Consider the following 16528-nt stretch of genomic DNA (forward strand, 5'->3'; position numbering starts at 1 on the left):
GCTTTCCCATGCAGTCGCAAGTCACAGCTCCAAGCCACAGCCGCCGGTTGATGTGCAAATTGATCTTGATTAATCAAGCCTCCATCCTCTCTTGCGTCGACACGTGGCAAGTCACAGCATCCCAGCGCTTCCGCCTCTTTCTCTTCATGTGACACGCGTCCCAAACTGCTACAGCTTCACATGATTAATCTTCCAACCAGCCTGTCACTGGTTGACACGTGGCGCGGGCCAGGCTGTTGATAGCCTTTCTCTAGCCTTCATCTATGTGCCTCTCTCTCTCTCCCCTCCCAGCCTATGGCTACGCGACATGTGGCAGAAATCCCAGATATTTTCAACCTTGCACCAGCTTTTGTGCTGATTCTTTCCTCATCACATGACCTATTTAAAAGAGCATTTAGCGCCTCTTTTACATCTTTTTTTCTCTACATTTTTAATTTTATGCCTCTTTCTAGTATTCTCTTAGGATTTATCTCTCAAGCCTTTTGGCTGTGATGTAAGAGAGAGAATATGAATGCAATTTTCTTGCACTTTTAATTAATAAAACTTTAATTCATATCTCTCTTCTCTCTTCTCTTAATATTTTATTTATTTTATGCATTTTATTTTATGTAGTTATTTACTTTACGGTTAGTAGTGTTATTTATTTTCTTGTTCTTTAAATTACATGCTTGTTTATTTCTTTCTTTATTTTTATTTAAATTCTAAGCTCATGGGTGGTCACTAAACCCCTTACCAAGGTAAGAGGTAAGCACCACCATGAATATTATTAACTGAGGCTTTTATGATTAGATCTTACAAGCTCTAAATTTTGATATTAAAATGAGAAAGAGACCACCTTTCACCCATAATGTCATATATTATGAGTAGTTTGATTCTCTTTTCACATTTTAGCTTTATGGTTAATCTTTTAAACACAAACATTTTTGAACTCTAGTTGTTCCTTAGTTTTTGGTTCATTTGAGTTGCTTAAAGTTTGTATTTTCTAAGCAAAATCAAGATCTACCATATAAATCTTTAATTTTTGTGCTCAAATCATATTTATCTTTGTAAGAGGGCATCAAGTGACTCTTTGGTGCCCTCATTTTTGGGAAATTACTAAAAATCTCACTTAATATATTCATAATGTATGGAACCCTAACCTTGGTTCTTATACCATTGTTTAACTTCCAAAATCAAAAAATTGTTATTTTCCTTTCTAGATTGAATATTTAAATTCTTGCATCTTTATTTACTTTATTCTCTTTTCATCTACTTTATTTGCTTTATACTTTAGTTGCATTTTATTTTAAGTTGTCTTACAAACCAACAAAATTTCCAAACTAGGTTAGTTTTAAATTAACTTAAGTTTAAGCTTAGTGTATCGTTTTGCATCACTCCTTGAGGTTCGACCTCCTTAGTATACTACAAGACTCGTATATTTGCGAGTAAATAAAATTTTACAATAGGAATTTTCCCGCTTAACTATTCCTGGTGGTTCTATCCTGCATGGCATCCTTTTCTGATGGTTCAATCCGCCACATCAGAGCAAACTTGGCGGACTAAAGGCTCCGCCATGACTTCTTGAGCATTTCTAGTGGACAGAGCTAATATGCAAGCATTGTTAGTCAAAAATAGCCCATTCCCTCTCTCTTTTCCCTTGTTTAAAGACAAACTATTTGATAAGGTGAGAGATATGGTGATGCATATTGAAGGGAATGTATGTTTTAGTTTAGAAATCAAGAAACTAGTAAAGATTTGAGCAGAAGCTAGGTATTTAACACCTTAAAACATTTTATACATGTCTTTTTTGTGACTTTGAATCATGAAACTAGATTCATCACATGAACATGATTCTCTAAACTCTTCTAGGTTTAGTTGGGAAATCACACAATGGAGAGAAAAAGGAGTTTATGGAAACCTTGGGTTTTGAGAGAATGGTGAGGGGATAAGAGAGTGTTAAGTTGTTTGAAACAACACAACCAAGAGAGGGTTCAACCCCTAAATGCCGCACATCCTCTTAAGGGGAGCATGTGATGCATAATGTCATCTTTTATAACATCATAATCTTTACTCTCCTTCACCCATTCCTTATCCCAATTTTGTGACTATTTGATCTAAAGGATCTACTTAATCTCATCCATTGATGAGATTGGATGAAATTCTCTTTTCATAAAATATAGGCTTAATTTCACTTTTGGTTCCTGTAGTTAGAGTTAATTAGGTTCCACTTTAGTCCCTTTAGTTTCAATTGTTATGATTTTGAGCATGTAATTTAAAAATCGTTGCAATTAAAGGATACGTTAACATTTTTGTCAGTTAATATGTTAAATCAGTCCTTGAATTGAATCATTAACGATATGTAAAATACATTATCAAAATGGAAATGCTATGTAAAGTACATGACCAAAAGCATAAAAAATCTGACAATTTGATGAATAAAAATACTAAGATATCCTTTAATTGCAACACTTTATAAACTACAGGACCAAAATCATAACAATTGAAACTATAGGGACCAAAGATAAACTTTGGCCTAAAATATATTATCCTTTCTTTTATTCTTTCCCTCTAATTTTTTATGGCTTTTACATTTCCACTTTTATCCGTTACTTTCCATTATTGATTGCTCTAATTAATTTAATCACTTGGGTCCGTAAAGTAGTTGGTTAATTCCATTAAATAATTAACCATTATTAATTAACTAATTATTTTGGTCAAATATCTTTGACGAAGCAGCTATCATATAATCACTTAACCCATCATGTTTCTCCTAGGACATTAACTTATAGGTGTGAGATCCTTAGGTTTTATTCCAATTTGGCAATGGAACAATCAAATCTCCATTTGATTTTCCCACGAGAATAATTGCATTTATATCTCTTAGAGATGATAAAGTGCATTAGACCTATTATTCACCGGGCTTTCAAAGGCCTTAAGTGACACTTAGCTATGTTTCTGCCTTACCCAAATTGAACAGATTATTGGAACCTATTACATTGTAGTTACAATTCGATACGGTCTCTCTATCCTTTAGTCATCTATTGTCCTAATCATTTAATTAAGGTATGGAGTATTGTCAAAACCTTTGATCGTGATTCTGTGACATATATCTTTCTGATCATGAGCATGGTTAAGATATAGTTTGAAAAACCTCGTTCTAACTGTCATCTCGCCCATATGCTTCGGCCAAAATGTTTGACTCTCACATCAAATTAATCACATAGGACAATATTTCCTTCCTGATCATAGGGTAAGGCGATAGATCCCTTGTTAACCACTCATATGCCTTCGTGTTCCCTTTTACTGTACCCAGCGATACACACATCGTACCTCGAGACACAAGCATTGTATCACCAAAGCACAGTGATCAGTCGCACAAGACAGTAGATTCCCTATAACTAATGAGATCTTGTTTGACAAATGTTTCACTCCATACAAGACTCTCATTCGTTGATCTAGTTCAGTGGACCTATATTCCCTATAGGCACCCATATTCGTTGCCCTTGGTGTCTTCACATGCACAGTGCGAGACTAATCGCCTCCATATTTGAGTAGGCTAAAGAGCTATGTTGATCTCACTCGAATACACTGTTACCCATACAGTAATCCCTTCAATCATAAACAGTTTAAGAACTATCATCAGAGATGTATAGATCTCGACGTGGATTACAAAACTTTATTCCACTTATACTCTCCTCTTAAATAGCTCTAAGGTATCATCCTTCTTAATAGGTGTACTTGACAGACGACTGCCTGAAATGTTGTCCTCAAGGTCAACAACGATTGGCCTTAATGCACACATTTCCTACACATACATATTTGCGTACCTTACACTCTTAAGAGATGAAGTGAGAACACTTCGTACCGCTCCGCCCTTTCCCATCCACACCCATACCCAAATCTCTCCATCCCCTTCTCTGCCTAAGACAAAACCCAACTCATTCTTATAAACCACTGGCAAAAGGTTTTTTTTTTTTCCTTTGGGTTTAGCTTATGGGATTTTGATTTTAGGGTTTTATAAAGTTTTATGGCTTGTTGATTTCTTCAGAAAGTTTGTATCTTTCAGGAACACTGAAATCCCTCTCTCTCTTAACCTCCTTCTCTATTAGAGTTCAAAGGAAAAAAAGTATTTTTGTTTCCATTTTGTTTATTTGGAAGCACCAACATGATGGGCTTTTATATGAAAGTTTGTTTAATTTTTTTATGAAACTTTTTGTTTGTTTGTTTGTTTGTTTTTTTTTTTTTTTTTTTTTTGCAGTGAATATTAAAAGTCCCAAAACTACAAATACCTAAACATCCAAACATCGGAAACCGAACAACAAACCAAACGGTAATTTATCTTTTGTTGATTTGGTTTTTTTTTATTTATTTATTTGGCTGGTGTTGATTTGCTTATTCTCTCTCTCTCTCTTTTTTTTTTTTTTTTTTGAATTAGGAACACGCTTTGGATGAGTTTTGATCTAAAAGTTTATCATTCCTTAATTATTTTTTTTGTGCAGGGAATCCTATAAAAAAATTGGGTGGGAACATGCTTTGGTGGACACCCTTGAGTTTGGTTTTAATCTAAAAGTTAAAACAAAAATGGTTGTTAATTTTTTTGGGTGCAGGTTGTTGTGTTATTGTTCTTGTGCTCTATGTTTTTTACTTTACAATTTGTATCATTGTATATTAATTTTCTTCACAGATCCGAATAATTACAAAATTTGAACAATGGGAGAATTGTAGGATTCCCCCAATTTTTTTAAAATTTGAAAATCTGGCCAAGGGACTGCTACTCTATTTGTCACCATGCAAACTTGATCAAGGGACTGTTGTGTGTAATAAATGATATCTGACAAGTTTGATTTGTTGTTGTTTAATAAATAAAAAGAAATGAAGAAAGAGTATGACTAATGGTGTGGGAGTTTGGATAGCCCTACACCAACCCCAATCAAACGCACTGTCATGCTAAGGTGGTTGCATCGTGACCATTGCCTATGGTGATTGCTAATAGTCATTATAGGTGAGAAATGTGACTGATAATATCAATTGCAATTCTATGTTTTTGTAGTAGTGAGTATTTAAACACACAATTCTTCAACAGGGTAATTAAAATAACAACTGAGTGTATGAAGATTGAAGCTTCATACAACATATAATCATTTGCACAATCATAACATGAAAAACAATTCTCAGAAAGTAGAGACTATGATTAAGAAGCATTATCAGCAAGAGAAGTAGTTCCACAGAGTTATACCATAATGATGTCGATACAACTATAGAAGAATTCCCTAAATAAAATTAAGAGAGTATCATCAGATAATTAGAAAATATAAACACTTCACTCAAAATGGGTTGACTTTGATCATGAAGTGACTTCCAATTTAAAATAGCTAATGTCTGAGATGGTTTCTTAGTGTTTCTCCCTCAATGATTTTTCCAAGATTTGACATGAATATCTTTGTCACAAGGATGCTCAATAGATTTCATAGTGGAATAATCTTTTAAGAATCACTGGTTAATTAGAGATTTTCTTAAGTGAACAACACTTGTGTCGAGTGTGTCTATACTTGCCACAATGATAGTAGATTGGAACAAACCTATCGTTTAGTAAATTTATCCTAACAGTTGAATTATCAGGGACTGTTGCATCTTTAACAAACTTAGTGGTATGTGAACTGCATCCACACTACAAGAAAAATAAATTTGGGCGACGAAACTTTGGGAGACGAACTCATAACATACATCGCCTAATCCCATCAAGGCTTGGCCGACAACCATTTTCGTCGCCCAATGTAATATCCTAGAAAATTCAAATTTTCTTTTATAATTTACCTTGTTTTTACATGAATTGTTGGAGAGTTTTAGTTTAAAAAAAATGTTTATTTTTTTAAAATTAATGTTTATAATTTGGTTTGACCCAAAAGTTGACTATTTTAAATAATGGGTTTTTAATCTTAGTTTTGGTCTCTTGAGAAAGGTTCTGAGTTCACGAGCGCATAGACGTAAACGGTTTGTAAATTGAAGCTACGGTTTAAAAGTTACAAGCATTTGATTGCGAGGGACATTTTAGTAATTTAAAGTTAAAGGCTTTAAAACCCCCAAAATCCAGAAATTTCGGGGGATTCTCTCTCTCTCTCTCTCTCTCTCTCTCTCTCTCTCTCTCTCTCTCTCTCTCTCTCTCTCTCTCTCTCTCTCTTCGCGTCTCTATCTTTTTCACCCCTTCACCTTCGCCGATCTGCCATTGGCGCGTGGTGGCGCGTCCGGCTGCGGATGGGCTGGGTTTCTGGCCCACGAGCCTCGCCTTTTCCTCCTCTATCTACCCCTGGCTGTCGATCACTTACCTGGGCCACCACTGCGACGAATCGACGCGAAGACCGAGAGAGGCTCTCGCAGGCGATTTCATTTTTTCAGCGACGACGGGACACCGGACCTATTGGGTCTTCCTCCTCTCACCACAGGGAGTTCAACCAGGGTCTCCGTTCGCTCATACGATGCTTCATGACGGAGCAATGAGCTCGAGAAGTCCAAAGCAGCCGCTGGCTTCCACCACTGATTTCGGCCATTTTCGGCGACTTTTGGCTGTCGATCCAATTGTTAAAATCAATTCTCTAGGTATGAGTAATCTTTCCTCTAAGGAGGGCACGCCCAATTTTGAGAAATTGAAAATTCAATTTTAGGGTTTATGCCTATTTTGGATTTCTTGAAATTTGACTCGAATTCGAGTTGTTTTTGTGCACTTGAAGGTTCTATTGTGCAATTAGGATTATTTGGAGTTAATTTTGGGTATTTCTAGGTTTGTGCCGCCGTTGCCACCATCGGAACCACCATTTTTGGTGGTGGGTTAATGGTTGTTTGACCCGATTCCGCTCAATTGAGGTCCCAGGAACCACCATCAATTGACCCGATTCCGCTCAATTGATGTTTGTGTGTTGTTTGGGGCGGGGCAGCCACCATGCGTGGTGGCGACCGCCCGTTTCAGTCGTTCAGTGGCCCAATTAAATACAATTTAGAAACAATCTCATTGGAAATTCTGAGAATATTTTGTTCTTAATTACCTAAATGGGATAAATTGAAATGATGATTGTGGAGAGCGAATAGGTTTTACATTATTTGGCATGTTGACATGAATGGACAAACTCCATAATTTGTTCTGATGACGTTTTTGTGCTGTTAGTGCACTATATGGATTGCTATGGATTGCTCATTTGATTGATAATGTCCTGATGTTATTTAATTTATAAAGGAATGCAGATTGATTTGCTGCTGAGTAATTTAATTAGATCATTGTGCGTTGCAGATTGAATTGGTGATGTTGTTGTAAATTGGGTCAATATATGTGTGCTTATCTTCCAAGTTCCCAAATATAATAATGTGGAGAATTGGTTTTGAATTGTTGAGATAATCTTTGTACTTAACTGAATAATTGTATAATTAGGTACCTTGGTTAGTGAACATGGTTAAATTGAAAATAAATTATGTTAGTTTATGGAACCTATTGAAATGAAAGTAGTTTATTGAATTTATTGATTTCGTTATGTGACTATATTGATCTCTTTGGTGGATTAAAGGAATTTAATTTATGTTGGTACATTGACCTAATTAATATTTTCATAACTGAATATTGAGAATTGGATTGGTGATATTTTGCTATTACTTGGATAATCTATAATTTTGGAATGTGCTTTAGTTGAATACCATTGATGTTAAGGACTGATATACTTATGGTTTTGTTATTAATTGAATAACTAGATTATTGTGGAATGCTATTGAGTTCTGCTAATTGTAACGTGTGATGACTGTGATTGATTTTGATTGTTAAAGAATCGGCTTGAGTTGCCGAAATGGATCCATATTGTTGCTTGAATACTGGGAAGTGAGAAATGTGGTTATATGCCCAATGGAAAATATATTAGGTTTCTTTATATTTTGGGTTGCACTCATATAAGTTTCACAGCTTACCGGGTTTATTGTATAACCCGCTACACCATTTCACGGTGCAGGGGTTGATTTGCAGTTGAATCGAGTTGAGGATTTGGCGAGGAGCGAACAAGGCAGTTGAAGAATAAATATTGATTGTTTTTATTTTGGCTCATTAAATTGTATTTCTTTAAATATTAGCTTCCGCAAGTAAATTATATTTTTAATAAATTCTGGTTTTAAATTTAAAAAGGCCTACGTATTTTAGGGAATTTGAGAATACAATGCCAGACAGTCAGGCGTTGTACTCTTGAAATCTTTAAAGTACGTGCCGCACGTGCCTGGGGTTCGGGGCGTGACACCCAAAGTCACTTTGGGCGACAAATACGATGTTCGTCTCCCAAAGAGACTTTGGGCGACGACAATACTTCGTCGTCTCAAATTACGTGCCAAAATGGTGCTTGGCCCATACTTTGAGCAAGGAACTGTAAATTTCGTCACCTAAAGCTACTTTGGGTGACTAAATATGCAATTCCTCGCCTAAAGTCACTTTGTGAGACGAATGGCAAATTTCGTCGCCCAAAGTATGTTCTTCGCCTAAGGTTATTTTGGGTGACGAAATTTTACATTCTTCGCCTAAAGTGACTTTGGCGAGGAATTGCATATTTCGTCCCTCTAAGAAGCTTTGGGCGACGAAATTTTCAGTTCCTCGCCCAAAGTCCTAGTGCCATTTTTTGTGTACAATTTTATGTATGTAGAACACGACATGGAGGTAGCTCATTGGTTCATACTGAAAAATTGCGAAGAAGTGGATTCCTTGCGCATTGAGCATGAGGAACTGATGAAGCGCGACTATCTGGGATGGGACAAGGAACATATAGATAAAAAGCACAGAGAATTGTTTCCGAAATGGTTTAAGGAACATGTAAGTGATTAATGATAAAAAATTTTGTTCATGTGTTTGTCTGTTTTTTGTAATATAAATAATTACATTATATGTTAACAGATGAAAAAGCTGAGTGATGATAATTGGCCATTATACAAGGAGTTAATGAATTTGGAAGGTGGCATTCAATGGCTTAAAACGTTTTTCGGATGTAATGTAAATGAAGTGGAGTTTTTACCTGTAGAACGAGATGATATCTTGAGCACTCAAAATAGCGGAGTTTGTGTAGAGATTTGGAGACTGGCATGATAGATTTCTATGGCAAGCTGATGAGTGTACATCAAGTGTTGTACTCGCACCGCTTTCAAGTTGTGTTATTTAAGTGTTATTGGTTTAATACAGACCCAAATAGAAACAACAGTGTTAAACTCGATTATGACTTAATATCTGTGAACACAAACACTCGATGATATAAAAATGATCCATTTATTCTTGCCACTATGCCGAAACCAGTATATTATCTGGATGATCCTAAGGTGGGTGAGGGTTGGAAAGTAGCTCAAATGATTTAGCATCGAAATATATGAGATATTCTGAAAAAGAAAAATTAAGATGACGTGGCCTACCAAGAGGATTTATACAACGATGATGTTATCATACAACAAGTCAAGATAGATGACATTCCTCTAATTGAGATCGATGCCTTATCAATTGATCTTGGGTCACTTTCGTGAATTGATGTTAATAATTTCATCGATGATGATGAAGATGATGATGCTGATGGTATCGATGATGATGATGATGATGATGATGATGAAATGAGTATTTCTAGTGATAATGATGATTCAGATTAGTAAGTGATAATCAAAGTACAAATCGCCCCCGTAGTCTAGAACGCATCGACCCTGGCTACAACCCCAGATCTCTCATCGAGTAATGGGTCAGCTCTTCTGTCAGCACGAAAGGATTGACGAGCTCACCGTTATGGTGTTGCAGATGTGGTTGAGTCATCCACTCGTACTGCCTCGATCATCATCAGAGGGTAAGAGAAATGTCAACACCTTCTTGTGTTTTGGTTTAATTGTATTTAGATGTTATAAGATTACAGTGAAATTAATATGTTATATTTGCTTTTGTAGGTACCAAAAACACGAAGGAAATAAGCAAAGGGTTGAAGGCGTCCCGAATCACGCGCACGATGAACGAGATGATTCGAATCGTGCTTGAGAAAGAGCACCTACGAGCGGGCAGGGAGGTCCATAGTACTTTTATTTCCTTAGTCGGAGCGATTATCCGTGCCGACTATCTCATTCTTTTCCTCAGTTGGAAAAAGGTTAATGATGCCATCAAGAGGAGCATTATGGGCTCCATCTCAGTAAGTATATTTCAATTAATACAAATGATGAATTTGGTCATTCATAACAATTTGATATTTATTCTTTTCAGGTAAATTATGACATCCGGATGGAGGATCCGGATATAGATAGGTATATTGAGAAGTTATTGAGAAAAGTTTACGCACAATTGAAGCACGAGCTGCACAGGGAATATAACATGTTTGGGTCGGCAGATGAGGCATTGACCAACCCTCCTCGGGCGCTCACATCTCGGCTTGATCAGTAGCAGTGGTTGTGTACTCATATCCAGAGTCCAGAATTTTTGGTATGTTATATCATTTTAAGACTTCAAAAACCTATTTTCTTATGTTATTCCTTTATCGTATATGCACTAATACATTTACAATTTGCCTAATATTTAACAGAAGAAGTCGAAGGCCAATCTTAAGAACCGGAAAGCGCCCGCAAAGATTGATCATCATGGTGGTTCGATGCCTTTCTCATATCAAGTGGAGTCTCATCGTCAGGTGCATCATTATTTAATTATATATATATATAGTATTGTTTGGGTCTTGCCAACATTACACTCTTTTTCAGGCTAGTTTGCAATTCCCGAAGATCGACAACTACGAGGATGTTTATGGCCTATATGGCAACGAGAAGGGCATGGCGAAGCATGTTAGTTTTTTATCTTTTAATTTTTTTTCACAATTTTGAATATTTGTATTTAATTTCCTAAAATCTAACTTGTGTATAACATTTTGAAGACTGAGATGCTAACCAAGAAGGCGAGTTATATGGATGAGGTGGCCAATTAGTACCCTTTTTACACTCTGTTGGAGTCGATCTCAATCCCCAATCGAAATGCTGGACTTCGTATTATGACAGAGACACTGAGTGTTAGGCACGATACGGAGATACGCGGAATGGGAGCGGGTCGGGTTAATGACTTTAGCGCCTTCTCGTCTTCATCTCAGCCATCTACATGATTCATTAACTTGTCTATTGAAGTGCAGCAGTTGAAGAGTCAACTAGAAGAATCAAGAGCGGCATATGCGTAGCAAACGAGTAGGGTGCATCAGATGGAGTCGATGTTTGGTCAGCTAGCCAGGATTGTACCTTGGTTTGTGCTGCCACCGAACATTGATCAGTGCATGCCAGACTCCACCCATGCCGATAATGTTACTGACTTAAGGGGTCAGTAGTGATCGTTTGTATGAATTATATTTGGATATAATATTAAATTTTTTCGACTTTGTATTAATATTTGGATTTTAAAAAAATATTAAATTAAAAATTTAAAAAATTTTAAAAAAATTTTATAGATAAAATAGGTTTAGGCGACGAAATTGTTCGTCGCCTAAACATACTTTGGGAGAGGAACCACCAATTTGTCGCTTATAAGCAACACTTTGGGCGACGGACACAAAGTTATCTCAGGAGACGAATTTGGTTCGTCTCCTCGGTAGCTTTGGGTGACGGAAATGATGAGTTCGTCGCCCAAACTCTTAGGCGTCATAGTTTGGGTGACCAAACACTCGACGAATACATTTCGTCGCCCAAAGAAAATCAACTTTGGGAGATGAACTAGGTTCACTACAAGAAAAACCTTAATAGACATCACTTGTTTAATATCAGTTATTATATAAACTGATATTGTATAGTTTTAGATATCGATTGATTTTTAAGACGATGTCTTAATTCATTAACATATCACTAGGTTTTTTTTCCGATATCTTAATTTTACATTTTTGATTAACTTTTTTTGAAAACTGATATGTAAATATAAGTATATTTCACATAAAAAACACGGAGGTCCGACTTAAAAATTTTAGCCAAGTTTCCCAACCCCCCCAGTCACGACACATTCCCTCTCAGACTCGTTTTTCCACAGTCACTCACCCAGGCCAACTCGATCCTCCTCTCTCGCCCAGGCCAGCTCTATCCATCTCCCTCAGACTTCCGGCGTCGCCACTGCTGGAAGTCCTTGGCGTCGGTGGCTCTCATTCTCCCTCCTCCCTTTCTCGTCGGTGGCATCGGTGGCGTCCTTGGGTTACGGCGTCGAGTGTGGAAATTGTAAGCTTAATCCCTCCTCGATCTCTTTCACTCTTTCCCCTTCTATGTACCTCCTCCTCATGGGTTTCTTATTTCTGAAAATAGGGTTTCAAATTAAGGGTTTTTTGTGATTTTTGTTTTCTTCAAATTTGGGGGTTTCTTGGGTTCGTTTTCTTCTTGAAATTAGGGGTTTTCTTGGTTTTCAGTTTCGCTTTCTTTCTCCTACAGGTTTTAAGTTTTATTGGTGAATAATTTGATCGATTTGGGTCTATTTTCAACAGGGTTCGATTGGGTTTCTTGGATATCTCTGGGGTTTCCTTCACTTTCTCAGGAAAATTCGTTTATCAACCTCAGAGGATTGAATTGAAGGTGAGTATATGAGTATATTCTCTTAGTGCAATACTTAAACTTGTATCTTGTTTGTCTGATTAATTGCTATAAAAATACACTGCATGTATCTCTGGTATTTCATTAAATGTTTATATTTATGTTTGCAGGATAATTTGGGTTAATGTTGTGCATCAAAGAAAATCATTGATTTGGAAGGCCAAGTTACCTACTTCCCTTGTGATAATGTTCAACATAGAAGGCCCAGTGTGTGTCTTTCGCTGCATGGTGTATTAAGTTTAAAATTGGAGCAGAGAATATTAATAATTTCTTTATCCAATCCCCGATAGCATAAAGGTTGTGGCATAAGCTATTTGAGGAGGTAAGATTGAGTTGGGTTATCCTGCCATCTTGTATATTACTACTTGTGGAGAAACATTGTGCCTTGGTGCAGGTATCAAGGCAAAAGTTTTATGGAGATGTTGTGTTTCAGCTATCTTTTGGGTGATTTGATCTAAAAGGAATACCAGAATTTTCAAAGATGAGGATGAGGTTATAAAATTGTGGGTAGAGCATGGTTTTGAGCTTCTTTGTGGGCATTGATAGCTGCATAATTTAGAGATATTCCTTTTTATCTCTTCATGGTGCTTGGGACCAGTAAATTAATTATTGTTTTGTCTTATGTTTGCTGTGACAGTTTTGTAGTAAGGATAAATTGGAATTGTAGGCTCTTTAGAGTATGTTTGTTTCTTTTAGTTATGTTGTGAATTGTGATAGTGGACTGCTTGTCCTTCTGACTTGTTTAATAAAGTGATTGTTTCCTATAAAGTAAGAGCATTGATTTAGTGCATCACACTGCTGCTGATGCAAATTTCAATACATGCTTTTTGGTCACTGTTGTGTTCTCTACACATTTTATCTCTGATTAAATTTCGTTTTCCTAAGAATGTTGAATTTCTTCTTTTGTAAAAGATTCGACTTTTTTCATGTTTTATTTTTTATTTGGAAAGATCAGTCAACTATAATTCAAAAAAATCAGTGTACTCTTTTATGGATTTTTCATATTATAATCATAAGTGTTATTAGTTTATAATTTTTATTTTTGGTTTGCACTAAAACATTCTTTTCAATTTCTTTTAGGTTGTTCCCTGTGTTTCTGCCATTTGTGGTTTATTTTACCATCCACATTGTGTTGCAAAGTTACTTTGTCAAGATATTGTAATTTCCAATGAAGAACTTGGGAAATAGATTGCCATGGGGGAATCTTTACTTGCCCAATTCATAAGTGCTGCATTTGTAAAGAATGAGAGAATAAGAACGATCACGAGCTTCAGTTTGCCATGTGCATGCATTGTCCTAAATCATACCACAGGAAATGCTTGCCAAGGTACTCTTAATGGTATTTTCTTTTGTCTTCTTTTTAAATAAGCAGTTATGAGATCATAGTCCTTTACGTATAGTGTCTTGCTGGCTGATGCTTGAATTGTTTTTATCAGGGACATTTCTTTTGAAAAAGAAAGGATTAACAACAAGAGCTTGGGACGGTCTATTACCTAACCGTATACTAATATACTACACGTAAGTATTATTAATTTGATGAGCTATTTTTATTTATTACTTTGTTGGCTGTAATTTTGCTGAATGCTTTTTGCCATTTCTTCTAACTAGAAAATATGAGCTTGGAGCTAGATTGAGAGATTACATAAATTTCCTCATGTTAAATAGAAAAAGAGAAAAAGGACGTCAGGGTTCCTTGTTCAGAGGGAGAAAGTTGAGTCTACGAAGAACAAGATTTCCTTAGAAAAATTATACAAGCCATTTGCTTTCATGAAGGGGTCTGAGCAAGAGAAGCTTGGGAATCCGGACACACCTGATGTTGATACCAAGAGGAGGTAAATCTATTTCACTTCTCCAATTATGTTTCTATCTTGGTATAATTACACCCTTCATTTAATATCCTTTTTTCTTTTTGAATTTATCATGGCTGCAGACAATCATGATTTTAGGTTTCAATATTAGTTTAGGGTTTGTCTGGTTCTAAGTTAGATTTCTTGTAATTTGGATTATTGGGTTTATTGAATGATGTTGCATCTTCAATAACTTTGAAAGATGTTATACAAAAGCAGAAAGTTCCTTCGACTCATGCATACTCATTAAAAAATGTTGTGGACAAGAAAATTTCACTAGGAAAGGTTGAAGGCTCGATTGAGGTACATGTGTTTGAAAATTTCGAGTGTTATTTCATTATGTAATTACTGTTATTTTTGAATAATTTCTCGTATCATGGGTTTTGTAATTTCATCTCTGAGTATTTAGGCTGTTCGAACAGCCTTACTGAAACTAGAGCAAGGGGGCAGTACTGAAGATGCAGAGGCTGTTTGTGAGCTTGAAATCAAAAGGTAATCTAACAAAAATAAGAGAAGTAGAAATTCATGACAGGAACTTTCATGCAGACACGCAACAAAACAACTATATTTCTCAGAGACAGGTCCTGCAGTTATCCTTTTAGTAATCAGTTTCTAACCCATTTCACACACAGTAACATTTCTTAGTTCCCAATTTTGAAGCTCAGCTAATTACTCTTCCTAGTAACAAATTTGACAGGCCAATGTTGACCATTCAACAAGAGGTGATACTAAAATTTAATACACCAATAAATTTTTCCTCTTATGATATCTTCATATAGTCCATTCAGGCAGCTTTTAAGTACCCAATTCTGGTTAAATGATACAAACACCTCAAGCATGTTGAATTTCTTAATCAATTTGGGATGCCCATGTCGATTTCCATGTAAGCAAGAGATGCACTCAATAAAGGTAATGAAATGCAAGAGGCTAAAGAGAGGAAAGGCGAAACAAAATGTAAGCTCTAATAGAATTAGTAAAAACTTGTACTTTGATTTGGGGCTTTGTAACCCTGTCCCTGCACTATTTCGTAGTTTCCGGCTTTCCAAAATTGCTGACAAATTGGTGTTGGACATACAGAGGGTGCAGAATAAGAGCCAGGCACGATCTCCCTTTCACTGTTTTTCATATTTGACTCTTCAAGTTCATCATCACTACATAAATCTATAATGTTTGAATTGCTCATTGTGATCTGAAAACCCAAAAATAAAATCAAGTGAATCAAAGACTCAGCACAGAATGTCAGCACGTACCATAACGAAAACTACCAAAAAAAATATGTGGGCTAAGATGTTTATATAAGAATATATAAATATATATGCATAGTCAAACCAAAAGGGTAACAATGGTGCAAATAAGGAGCAGTGGAGGTGCGAAAATGCTTGTGCAGCTAAAGAGAGGAGTAATCCTCTGGTGCGACTTGATGAAGCTTACAGTAAAGCGATGCTAAATGCAATTGAAGGTAGCAAAATAAGGATAGTTGTCAGAGATTATAAAGTGCAAGAGGAGGCCTAGGTGTGCAATAGTTTGATGAAGACTTGAAGAGCCTTATGGGTCTTATGCACTATTTCTAACAATCCCAAACCAAAATAAGCAAGTAAGATTCATTTTCTGTTGCATTGCTAAAGCCATGAAACAGAAACACACAGGTAGATTCAAGCAACGCACTCCTGCTCAAGATAAACAAAATAAGCATGCATAAAGATGAGGATGAGAGGGAGTTACTAGCATGCTATGAATGATATATCAACACCAAAAGGAGGTTAATACAACCCATGGGAAAAGCCCCCCAACATAAAAACACTGAAACAAAGTCAACAGACACAGGAGGCAGAAACTGAGAAACCCAACCTGTCAAGAGAGAATGCAACAAGATTTCTAGCAACTAACCTCAAAGAGGGCAACCAAGGAAGAAACAGACGCCAAACAAAGAAACCCAGCACCTGAGCGGACAAAGGCAGCTAAACCAAGGAAATAATGATTTAGGGGAGAGAGGGTTTGAAGTGGAGGGATGTGAATATGTGATTGAGAGGCAATATCTGATGGTGATGGTGACGCTGATGGTAATGGTCAGGAGAAATGCAGAGGGTGTGAACTTGGTTCAATACCCAAAAGCTGCAAGACCTGCTATCCGAGCATGA

At 36.4% G+C, this 16528-nt stretch overlaps 1 long non-coding RNA gene across 2 annotated transcripts; it reads left to right on the forward strand.

The window, feature by feature from the left end:
* The first annotated feature begins 11952 nt into the window (after window positions 1-11952).
* LOC147291642 (uncharacterized) lies at window positions 11953-15546 on the forward strand. Of its 2 annotated transcripts, XR_015121316.1 has the most exons (7): window positions 11953-12177; window positions 12438-12525; window positions 12654-13046; window positions 13624-13882; window positions 13980-14061; window positions 14152-14693; window positions 14800-15546. It is a non-coding gene; the product is annotated as an uncharacterized LOC147291642 (long non-coding RNA). The 2 variants fall into 2 exon arrangements; XR_015121315.1 differs by lacking the exon at window positions 14800-15546 and having other exon boundaries at window positions 12654-13882; window positions 14152-14735.
* Window positions 15547-16528: the final 982 nt, after the last annotated feature.

The sequence above is a fragment of the Dryas octopetala genome, chromosome 3, assembly GCF_963921425.1.
Source record: "Dryas octopetala chromosome 3, drDryOcto1.1, whole genome shotgun sequence".
NCBI classification, from domain to species: domain Eukaryota; kingdom Viridiplantae; phylum Streptophyta; class Magnoliopsida; order Rosales; family Rosaceae; genus Dryas; species Dryas octopetala.